Raw genomic sequence first — 11,329 nt, 5'->3', positions numbered from 1 at the left:
GTCCTCATACAGATGTCATCTCCTGTGTAGGATCAAAGTCCTGCCACCAGACACTTCTGGCAACATTCCAGGACTCCCGAGCCCCCCAATGGTGGTCTCGGTCTCTCTGTACCTCAGTCCTGAGGTGCTGAGATCCCACATCTCCCCCTTCTGTTTGCACCAGGAAAGCTTCTTTTGCTATCCGATTCATAGTGTGTTTTAAACATGCAAATATGCATGGGATAACAAGTATGAGGACTAAGAGAACTATTAAAACATAGAACCCTATTCTTAAAATTCCTCTCCAAATGGGAGAGATGTCAAAGAATTCTACCACACATTTTGCTTTTGCTGACTAATAGGTATATTACCCCCATTGCTTACTGCAATGAATGAAAGAATGATGCAGATAAGCATCATAAAACTCATGGCTTTGCTTCTATGTGAAATCATTGTTTCGCTTTTCTTTCAGGACCTTAACAGAGAATTCCCCCAAAGTCCTTAGTTTCTTTTTATTTCTCTTCCGAGTTGTCTTGTGCAGTCTGAGTCTCGACTCCTGTCTGAGTACTCGTCTCTTTGTTACTTGGATCATTGTTTCTCGGATCCGCGTTTTCATGTTCTTGCACTCGAAATGGTTTCACGTGTCGTACCGACACCCACGTCAGATCTCGATCTGTGGAGATACAAGCGAAAGCCTTGCCCCCCACTAGGTGGCGCTGTCACCGACCTCCCCAGCTCGACTGCCCCTCGTCCTGTCGACTGCCGTGTTCGTGATCTCGTTTGAGACCGTGTCTGCCTGGCTTTTAATTCAGCTGGAAATGGAGCTTGAACACCAGAATGTCTCCCTTGAAGGGAAGGGACTGGGACTCCGAGGGTTATAACCAGAGGTACCAAGTCTGAAGAGAGTGTGGAGCCGCTGGGACATAGGATCCCGAGCACGGCCCCTCCTCGCCCGAGACGTCACGGGCCCGCCCCCGCCCGCGCTCTACTCTCTGCGCATGCGTGCTCTCCGAGCCTCTCCCCGTCTCTCCTGGGCTGACGTCACTCTCCCCCCCTTGTTCCACCTCCCAGGTCTCCTCCCTCGGTCTGCCCCTGACTCTGTCTCTGTGTCCATTCCTCCCGCCGGTGTGTACGGCCCGCCCCCCGCCGGCACCCGGGCCCGCTCCGCCCCACAATTCGAGCCGAATTTGTCCGCGGGTTTTTCCGAGTTCTGCCCGCCGCGCGCGTCTCCGGGACGGCCGCCACCCCCCGGCGCCGTGCTGACAAAAGCCGCACCGGGACATGTGTCTCCCGGTACCTCTTCACCCGCGCTCCCCGCTGGCTCCGCCGCTACCGCGCCGTGCCCCCGCGAGGAAGCGTCCCCCCCCCCGATCCCTTCTCTGTCCCCCTTCACCCCCCCGTCCGATCCTGACTCCCCTGTACTCTCCGGAGTTTCAGGACGCTTTAGGAGTTTCCTGGGGTTTCTGGGTTTAGGGACCGGGGGCTTTAATATTTTTTCCTGCTCTCTTTTCTCGAGAGCCCTTTCCCCCTGGCTTCTTAAGGCCAGAAATAATTTAATTTTTTTTTTTTTTTCTTTGGAGCCTTGCTCCCCCACCCTTCTGCTGAGGGTGCAGCAACTTTTCGTTGCTCTCCCAGTCTTTTCGACTGAACCGATATGCTTTTCCAGCATTACCCTTGCCGGCGAGAGCAGCTTTAACGCTGTCTCGTCTTTTTTTTTTTTTTTTTTTTTTTTGTTAAGAAATATCAGTGCCTATTGATTTCCTGCCAAAACCCCACTTCCAATAGCAGGCATGTTTCGGCAAGTGGGTAATTAAGCCTTGCCCACAACAATAGCTGTTTTAATACTTTCTTTGGGATCTCTTCTGTGTGTGCTTGAGCCACGCCTTGTAAGGCGGACAAAATTTCCCGTTGTTCTTGGGAGAGTGTGTGCAATTATGTTCTTATATTTTGACCTTCTCACCGAATCTGTCGTCAGAGCTGTCCGAAGCCTCCCGTCTCTGTCCAGCAGGTCACAGGAGAAGAATCCAGGGGCGCCTTTCCTGGTTCCTTTCCAGGCTGCTCTGCTACGAACTGTCTTCGGTAGAAGCTGAGAGATGTAATTCTCAGTGACTGCTGTTTTTTGCAGACTCTTCTGGCCGTTTTTTTTTTTCCTTCTTCTTTTTCTTTTTTCTTCAGGCTTCTCTCCTCAGGAGCTATCAGTGCTCTCCTGAGAACTCGTCCTAGATTGGAGCTGCCCTCTTTGCTTTTCAGCTCTTTAGCTCTTCAGCTCTTCAGGGCTGATCCCCCCCCTGAAAGGGTTGGTGGGGAGTAGCCCAAGCAGGGAACGCCAGATGTCGGATCCCATTTTTCTCTTTCTCTTCTGTTTTATGGTTTATTTATGTTTGCTGGTTGTCGGTTTCTCTTCCCGGCTGTTTTATGTTCGGAGATAGCTCAGGGATGCCACTTGCTCGGTTTCTTGTGCTGTTTAGGTGTTCTGGAAAGGCCCAGAGACCTTGGGCAGCCCAACGCTTCAAAGGACGAGGAGAGACTTCTGATCTTGTTTCGGTCTCAGTGTTTATTAATTGTTTATCTAAAAGATTTTCTTTCAGCCCGACAGAGATCTGCACAGCAAGTCAGCCATGGGCACACTCCCCAACCCCTGGGGCGGTCACCTATCTTTATACTTGAAGTTACGTGTACAATATTTACAATTTTTCTCCAATACCTTCTACTCTTATTAACCGGTGCACTTCTAGTAAAGACCAATCCCAAAGTGCCACCATCACCACAGAAGATGGAGGCCAAGAAGAAGAAGAAGAAGGACAGGACACACCCCAATTCCTCCATCTTACTTCTTTAGACCCCCCTGTACAGAAATCCTAAACCCTGTGTTCTATACCTTAATTAACTTATCCCTTCACCATTCACCCAGTAAAATCCTCCCAGTCCTCATACAGATGTCATCTCCTGTGTAGGATCAAAGTCCTGCCACCAGACACTTCTGGCAACATTCCAGGACTCCCAAGCCCCCCAATGGTGGTCTCGGTCTCTCTGTACCTCAGTCCTGAGGTGCTGAGATCCCACAGGGAAGAGCTTCTCACACAGCTCTACCTTGACCCAACAGCAACGGAGGCACTGGTAAGGGAAGCCCTGTGTGTGCTCCAACAGCAGGAGGAGCTTTGTGCACTGGTGCAGCTTCATCCCCCATGGGAGGACCCACACTGGTCAGAACACTGGTGACCCATATTCCCTATGATCCATGTTGGGAGGACACCTGGCTGGTTATCCTTTTGGCCCTAATTTTCTTCTGATTTGTCTTTATCACTTAAAAACACCTGAAATAGGACTAAAATGAAAGTAATTGATCAAGGATGTCTAAAGTCCCGCCATTGAACAGGTATTTGAGGTGGAATTTATGGTTTGTGAACATTTGTTCTGTAGGATTTGTGGGTTCTTGGGGGATTTCAGCAAGTGTTCTCCATATCTTTCCACTCCAGAATTCCAGATAGATTGGTCTGTCACCTCAAAATGATTCAATCCCATTCAAAACACCTCAATTTTACCCCAAAATTGACCAATCCATGTCAAAATGCCTTATTCCCACCGAAGAAAAACTCAGTCCCATGACAAATCTACTTGATTCCACAATGTCCAGGGTGAGATGGGGTTGGAAGGAGATTGGGAGAAGTAGCATCCAAATTTGAGGGTGTGGGATGGTGATTGTGTGGGGCTGGATGTGTGGCCTGTATTTTGATAGTAAATAAAACTTTCAGAATTACTGATTTCTGTCCCATTCATTTTTGTCAGTTCCAGTTTGTTTTTCAGAGTGCCACCTTCACAGCTGATTGTGTTTGTGCCCTTCTTTCTCTCCTGCCTTTCTTTGCCTGCTCTGTTTGTCTCTCAGTGTCTCTCTTGACCCAGGGCAGCTCCCACCAAAGACCCTGCCCTGATTTAATTCCACACTCCAGGAGCTACAACAACCACGGGTGAAGCTATGAAGGCTGGCAGTGAAATGTCACTGTAAGATCTTGCTCCACTTGGCCTTTTTCTCCTTCTTAAGAGCTTTGCCTTCCAGGGCAGGAACATCTTTTCCTGGCTGGGAACTGAAATTCCCGCCCCTGGGAGTGTATGCCATGGATCCCAGAGGGGCATTCCTGAGGCTCCCAGGGTGCTACTCCTGCCGTGCCTCCCAAGGAGCAGTGCAGGGCAAGGGGACAAGGTCCAGTAGCTCTGTTCATTCTGCAGTGCCACAAGGGCCCCTGGTTCAATGAGTTTCCCTACTGCCAACAGCTCTTCCTTGGTTCCCATGATGCCCTGCTGTGTCACCATGGATATTTGGTGCCATGAAGTTCTTCAGTGTCACAATGGCCTCCCTCACTCCATGAGCCTCTGCAGTGTCACAATGGCCTCCTTGGATGGGCTATGTCACTATGGACCATTGCCTCCATGCAGCCTCGCTGGGTCACCATGGACTCTTTGGTTCCATGAGGTTCTGGGGGTGTCTCCATTGTCTCCTTGGATCCACAGTGTGATAATGGACCACTGGATCCACGTGGCCCTGCTGTGTCACCATAGCCCCTTAGTTCCATGGGACCCCAGGGTCACTTGACTCCTTGCTTCCACATCGCCCCCTCAGTGCCAATATGGCCCATTCGTTCAATGAGGAACACAAATGCTTTGTAGCAACTTTGAAAAATCGTGCTTAATACACCTGGGAACATCTGTTTGCATTCAAGAGAGAGGTAAAAGGTGAGGATGGCACCAGCAGCTTCATCTGAACAGAGATCCAGGGAAAGGACAGGGACAGAGAATTCAGCTGCAAGACTCAGAGAATTCTGTTCCCAGAGACCATTTCTGTTCACACTGTCCCTTGTAGAAAGGTGACATCATTCCAGGCAGCCTGGACTGAGCAGGTGGTTTCTGAGGTGGGTTTGTTTTTCAGGAAACCCACTCAGGCTTTTCCATTTGTTCTGGTTTGAAAGCAAAACGAGAGAGAGACTCAATGTCAGAAATACAATTTATTAGGAAAAAAAAAATCAAAAATCATGCAATAATGCAAAAGAAAAAACACTGATAAAGTCAGATTATAACCTGTCACTCTGTTGGTCAGGGTGTTGATAGCAGTCCAGTTGTAGTAGGGTGTAGCCTACCTCTGAAGACCCAGTGGAAAAGGTAGCTGTTGCTCTGGGGAATCCAGTGGAAAAGCAGTTTGTTTTGTCCCAAACCCCAGATAATATCCAGGATGCTTAGCTCTTCCCCCCTGGGTGGAGCATCTCACAATGAGCTGATATCATTCTATGAGTCATGAGGTGGGTCCATTAAACAGAAATGGCTCCTGGAGGGCATTATCTCTGAGTCATGCAGAAAGGCATTGATGGGCCTATTAACAGGAGATAAGGAATAAAACAATACCCCTCCTGTTTCAACCGCTCTTGAGGATGGGAATAGAGTACATCTTTATATTGTAACCTAGGTCATCTCTCACCAATGGAAGGGTGGGACAGAATAACTTCATATTTGGTGTCATTTCATGCTCTGCTGGGAGTTTCACGAGGGCTGGTAGTGCTGTTGGCTTCAGGAACAGTTTGGGTAATGGCTGTAGGACTGAGGGCTGGGTAAAAAACCAGAACAGTATTCTTGTATTTATAATCTTTTGCTACAGCTCCAGTTTTCCTGCAGTTATTACAGTTTCCACTGCCTTTATTACATTCTGTATTGTGGGGAAGCACGTTTGCTGCAGCCAGCATTTCAATTGCACCCTGGCTGGAGTCACAGTCTGAGACTGCCTGGCAAAAACAAGCATCAACCATCTGAGCAGTCGTCAGCTCAGGGTCAAGGGGGAGGCTGTGAAGAACCTTTCTGCAGTCAATACTGGCATTACAGAAAGCTAATTTGCTAATAGGATAATCCTGGACCTTTTTATCATCTACCTGTTTTTCCAAGGCTTTCATAAGGTGCTTTATGAACTTGATATAGCTCTCAACTGGGCCCTGGTGAATGTCAGTGAAGTCAGTGTCGGGTGTAGAAGCATCAGGTGTTTGGAGGAGGGTGGACCGTGCAGCGCCTTTGAGATCTTCCAGTACTGACTGGGGGATGACTTCAGCCTGATACTGCAGTCTAGTATAGTCTCCTTCCCTGGTAATGTGGTCCATTGTGAGGTGTTGTCGCCCTTCCTCCCCAACATAACCTTTTGGTAACTCATTAACTTTTTTTATCCAAACTCCTTTCCAGAAAATAAATTCTTTAGGAGACAATATAATTTTTATACATCGTTTTAAATTTTGTGGTACCATTGTGTGGGTAGTAAATGGCAGTCCAGTGGCAGCCGTTACTAAGTCCTTCATTTCCCTATGGAGGTAGGGTATCCAAGATTCAGGTGGCACCTGTGCAGTATAAGCAGGGGCCAAAACCTAAATGGGAATCTATTCCCTATGGATTCCCATTTAGGTTTTGGCCCCTGCTTATACTGCACAGGTGCCACCTGAATCTTGGATACCACCTCCCAGTCCCCCTCCTTTGCAGCTTTTCTCTGCCTCCTCTGCCAAGAATCCTTGGGCTTATCCTCACTCTCAGATAAGCTATCACTCTTTTCCTCTGTAGAGGAGGCAGGTCTGCTGGCAGAGGTGCAGGCCTTTCTGCCGCCTGGCAATGCCTGGTGTTGAAGGCCTTTGGTAGCCAAAATGGCTTCTTTCCAGTTGGCCCCATGTCCGGTTCCAGTGATGTGGGAACTGGAAGAGGCTGGACTGGAGAAGGGGCCTGGAAATGGAGAGGTGAAGCCCACGTTGGGGAGGAGCTTTCTGATGACAGGGGAGGGACCCAATGCAGTGGTGGAATTCAACATTAAGGTGAGACCCATCACAGAGGAGGCACTTGGAGCAAAGGCGGGAAATGGGGATGAAGGTGGGAGGGAATCTAAAATGGCGGTCTCTCTAACAGGAGTATTGCCATTTTGTGATTTATAGGAAGGAGGATTAGAACTAGGGAATGAAGGAATGTGGGTGAGGGAATATCTCAAGGCAGCATGGCCACTACCACCCTGAGGAGAGGACAGAAAAGGAGGGGAGATGGCAGACAGCAGATGGCTTGTCTGTGCCAAAGGGTGGGCTCCATCTCCCATCCTGTTCTCAGGGAACCTGGGTTTAGGAACGTGGAGGGCGGGTTGAATAAACCAGGGCAAAGGGTTGGAATCATGAACTCATTAAATGATCCTATAAATTGAGTGAAACAACAGATAAAATTTCCCAACTTTTAAAACCCCTTGTGTTTGTAAAATATAAAGCTTTTGCCCGACAGCATCCCAAAACAATAACTGATAGATAGAATCAACAGAGATATAAGGAAGCTCCTCAAATAACCATGAACAATACCTTTTAAACTCCCTTCAGAAAATTAACTCCCCTCTAAATTTAAAACTCTCCAAAACTTAACAAAAACATCCTTTTCAGCTTGGGAATGAGTATTTCCCATAGCTGCCCCCAGTGGAAGAGGGAATGCACACCCACAGGAACAGAAAATCAGAAGCCCTGGGAGCTCTCTGCCACTCAGTCACTCACTCTCAGTCTCAAAGGCACAATCTCCAGCCAAAGTGGGGCTTGTGGGGATGTCAGAGAAGCTGGTCCCACGGATGTTGAGGGGATTGTCAACTTCTTCTTCAGTGAGATTCGATAAAACTGGAGTCTCACTTCAGTGTTGTGGCTGACCCAAAGGGGTACAGCTTCCAGTGACATCTTGCTGGCAGGATCACTGCTGGAGACACTCATAGGGACCTCAAGGAATCTGGTTCCTCTTTGGGCACCATGTGTAGCATCATGGCCCTACTGAGGCCCTTGGAGCGTCCAGCACTCATGAACCCAAACCTCACTGCTGCCTTAGAAAGCTGACAGAATGAGCAGGATGGGTCTTCATATGATCTCCAGCAAACTGGGTTTATTGGTACAGAACAAGCTACACAGCTGAACAGGGTCCAGGGACGAAGGCAGGGTGTAGACTGAGGGAACAGGGCCTTATATGGGGTAGTGAGGGCGGAGCTGAGGGTCAGGGTCCAATGGATATGGGGGAAGATGGTGCAGAGGAGGGGTCAGAGATCAGGTCAGCCAATAGGAAACAAGGGTGGCGGAATACAGCAAACTAGGGCCAATGGAGGGACAGAGAGAGAACTTTCTAGGGCCAAACAAACGTGGGCAACAGGTGTTGAACTAGGGTAATTAGGCTAATGGGCCAATGGGGTAACCTAACGTAACATAAATCAGCATGTGTCTGCAAAGATCAATATGAGAAGAAAGCATCTCACCCTAACCTGAAAGCCTATTCCTCTTATCTAGAACCAGTCCTCCATGTCTGGGGGATTGAGACTCTGATGGTAGGCCTCTGGGCCTCCACTCACAGCTGGCCCAGGGCAAGTCTGGAGTGCTCTTGGTGGCAGCTTGGGCTTGGCACACACTTGAGGAGGGTGTCTGTTTTCAACAGGGAGCTTAGGAGTTTTAGAGTGCTAAAAGAAAAGAAAAAAAAAACCTCTGCCTGAGAGCAGCCAGTTCTCCAAGCTAAGTTGATGCCAGGTGAGTGAGGAGAGACAGGATGGAGTTTGGAAATGTGGAGCAAGGCTCTCCACACTATGTCAGATCTCAAGATACAGCTTTTCAGAGCAGGCCAGAGCTCCTTAGCAAAGTCCCTGGGTCAATATCAGTCACAGAATGCTGCTATCATTTCTTCTCTAAATAGAACCATACACCCTTAAAACAGGAATGTGAGTTTATTAGAAGCTCTTTGAAATATTTCTCCATAACAATAGAAGAAAACTTCCTAGTGAACTGCACTACAGTAGAGGGAAATCAAAGCAAAACCATGGTGTGTCAGGACTTGCTTGATTCTAATGAGCCCCATGGTGCATTTGGAGCTGAGCCCTTGAATCTCAAGGTCTGAGAGGAGATTGCACAAACCTTTCCAGGAGTCAAAGACAGAAGAAAACCCCAAAGTGTCTCAAAGCATGAATGAGTCTCACTGATGTCCCTCCCCAAACATGCTCCTCATGACTCCTTGTAGGAGAGAATTGGAGGCCAGATGGCACAAAAACCTCTCAGAAGCCTCACTGAGGAAAGGAAATTCCAAAGCACCTTAAAAACCTTAAAGCACCTAAAGAAATTATTATCTCAAAGTATTAACGAGTTCCACTGAGTGTCAATACAAAGCTCTCAAGGGACTTGTTAAAGCAGATAATTGAGGCCATGATTGCACAAATCTCTCACAGAGTCTGTATCAAAAGGGAAACACCAAGTACCTTAAAAAAACTGAAGCACCTTGAAGCATTAATGAGCCCCACTGAGTGTTGTTACTGACAAAGCCTCTCCAGGGACTAATTACAGCAGATAATTGGAGGTCATGATTGCACAAAGCTCTCAGAGACAGCAAGGCCAAAGCAAAACCCAAAGTCCTTTGAAAAACCTGCATTACCTGCAGGGAGCATTAAGGAGCCCCCAGGACCATTCCTGAGCAAGGCTCCCCAGGGACTCCTTCCAGCAGATCCTTGAGGCCACTGGGATGTGGGCTACGGGCGGATGCTGAGGTCAGGACAAGGGGCTGACAGTGCCCAGCCTGGCTGGGGCTGTGCCAGGAGGCCCCAGGGCCTCACGACAAGGTGTTTCCTCACAGCCCTTGGTGGCACAGACCTTGCTGTGCCCCAGGGCACCAAGGCTTGACTTCTCTTTGTCCCCACCTGCCATCAGTGCCTCCAGTTCTCTGCTCTGCCTGGGGCCTGGGGACACTTTCTCAGTTTTGTCCCTCAGTTGGACCCATTACAAGTCCAAGAATTTTTGGAGTTGGATTCTGACTTTGAGTTCTGGTGAGGTTTCTTCAGCTCCCTCTCAGGAGCCTGATGTTCAGGGCCTCAGCACAAAGCCCCAGAGGCTCATTAAAGTCCTTTTGCTGTGTCTGTGCTGCTGAGCTGGGCTTGGCTCCTGGCCCAGAGGCAGCTCCTGGTAAACAAGAAGAACTTCAAAAGCACATTTCTCTTGATGAGCAGCACTTCTGCCAGCCCAGCAGGGCTGGGGCACTGCCTGCAGCCACCCTGGGCACAGCACAGAGGCACAGAGAGCTTCAATCAGTCAGGGCTGGGAAGGGGCTGAGAAGTGCCTGGGGCACAATCACTGTCAGCCCTTGGCACAGGAACCTCTGGCTGTAGGACAATGCAGCTGCAGCTCCTGCAGTGATCTCCTCAAGCTGGAACATCCCAAAGCCTACAGACCCTGTGAGTACGTTCTCTGATTGTCTCTTGTGCAGAGGAGCCAGGGTGCCCAGGGCTGTCCTGCAGAGTAGGGTCCTGCAGCCCAGGGCACTGTGCTTGGGCAGGGACTCTGCTGCCTGCCAGGGACAGCTCTCAGCCAGCCCTGGCAGCTGTTCCCAGCACTGGGGGACAAGATCTGGGTGGGAGGAGACAGCTGGTAAGGATTGGAAGTGTTCTCCTTGTGTGGGGAGGATGCTGCATTGTTCAGGACTGCTCCCAGCATGGCATTTAACTGCAGCACATTTCCAAGTAGATTATACAGGGAGCATAGCAAGGCAGGGGCTGCATAAAGGGGGATATCCTGCTTTTTTAATCCACTACTCTGCGTTGGAAATTGCACATAGATATTCATCTCTCAGTTCAGGTTGAGAAAAATTTAAAAAATTCTCTCAGATCTGAATAAAGCAGGCAGCAACAGCAATCACCACAGGACCCCTTAGAGGCTGCATCCGTGTCATTTTTCCAGTCTCCTTGGCATTAATCTGACGTTGCCATCAGAGCCTGCAGAGCCAGAGCTGCCCCTGGGCAGTACCTGAGCTGGGAAGCGTCTGCAGGGCAGAGCTGAGCCCCCAAGGGCTGGGCTGGGCTCTGGCAGCACTGGCAGAGCTCACCCCTGGGCACAGGGAAGCAGCTGCTGGCAGGGAGAGCCCTTAGCAGGTTGTCATGGTTTAGGACAAATTAGGGGAAATCTCCAAAAGGGAGCCCCCCAAACAAAACAAACCTCCAACCACCCCTCCCCCAACACCGGGTTCGGGAAGGAATTTCTCGGAGGAGCAAAGTGGAAAACAAAACCTATTTATTTACAGGTAACAAAAGAACACTCCCCACCACAAGAAAAGGAAAGAAACACACTGTGTGGTGAGGGCGCCAGGCTTCTCTTGCAAGCTCCAGGTGTCCTGGACGTCTCAGGTCAGGTCCGGAGCCGGTCCAGTATCTTCAGGGGAGGGTAAGAAAGAGGGAACAAAAGAAAAGAAAAAAACCAGCGCAAAAAGTAGAAAGCAAGCAAGCAAAGCGGCTAGCCAAGCCAAGCAGCAAAAAGCCAAAAGCAATAAGACCTGGTCAAACACTCCCCCCCTCTCTTCCCCGCCCTGCCGC

The sequence above is a fragment of the Melospiza melodia genome, unplaced genomic scaffold, assembly GCF_035770615.1.
Source record: "Melospiza melodia melodia isolate bMelMel2 unplaced genomic scaffold, bMelMel2.pri scaffold_18, whole genome shotgun sequence".
In the NCBI taxonomy this organism is placed as follows: domain Eukaryota; kingdom Metazoa; phylum Chordata; class Aves; order Passeriformes; family Passerellidae; genus Melospiza; species Melospiza melodia.
Note: the sequence above shows the minus strand (reverse complement) of the source record.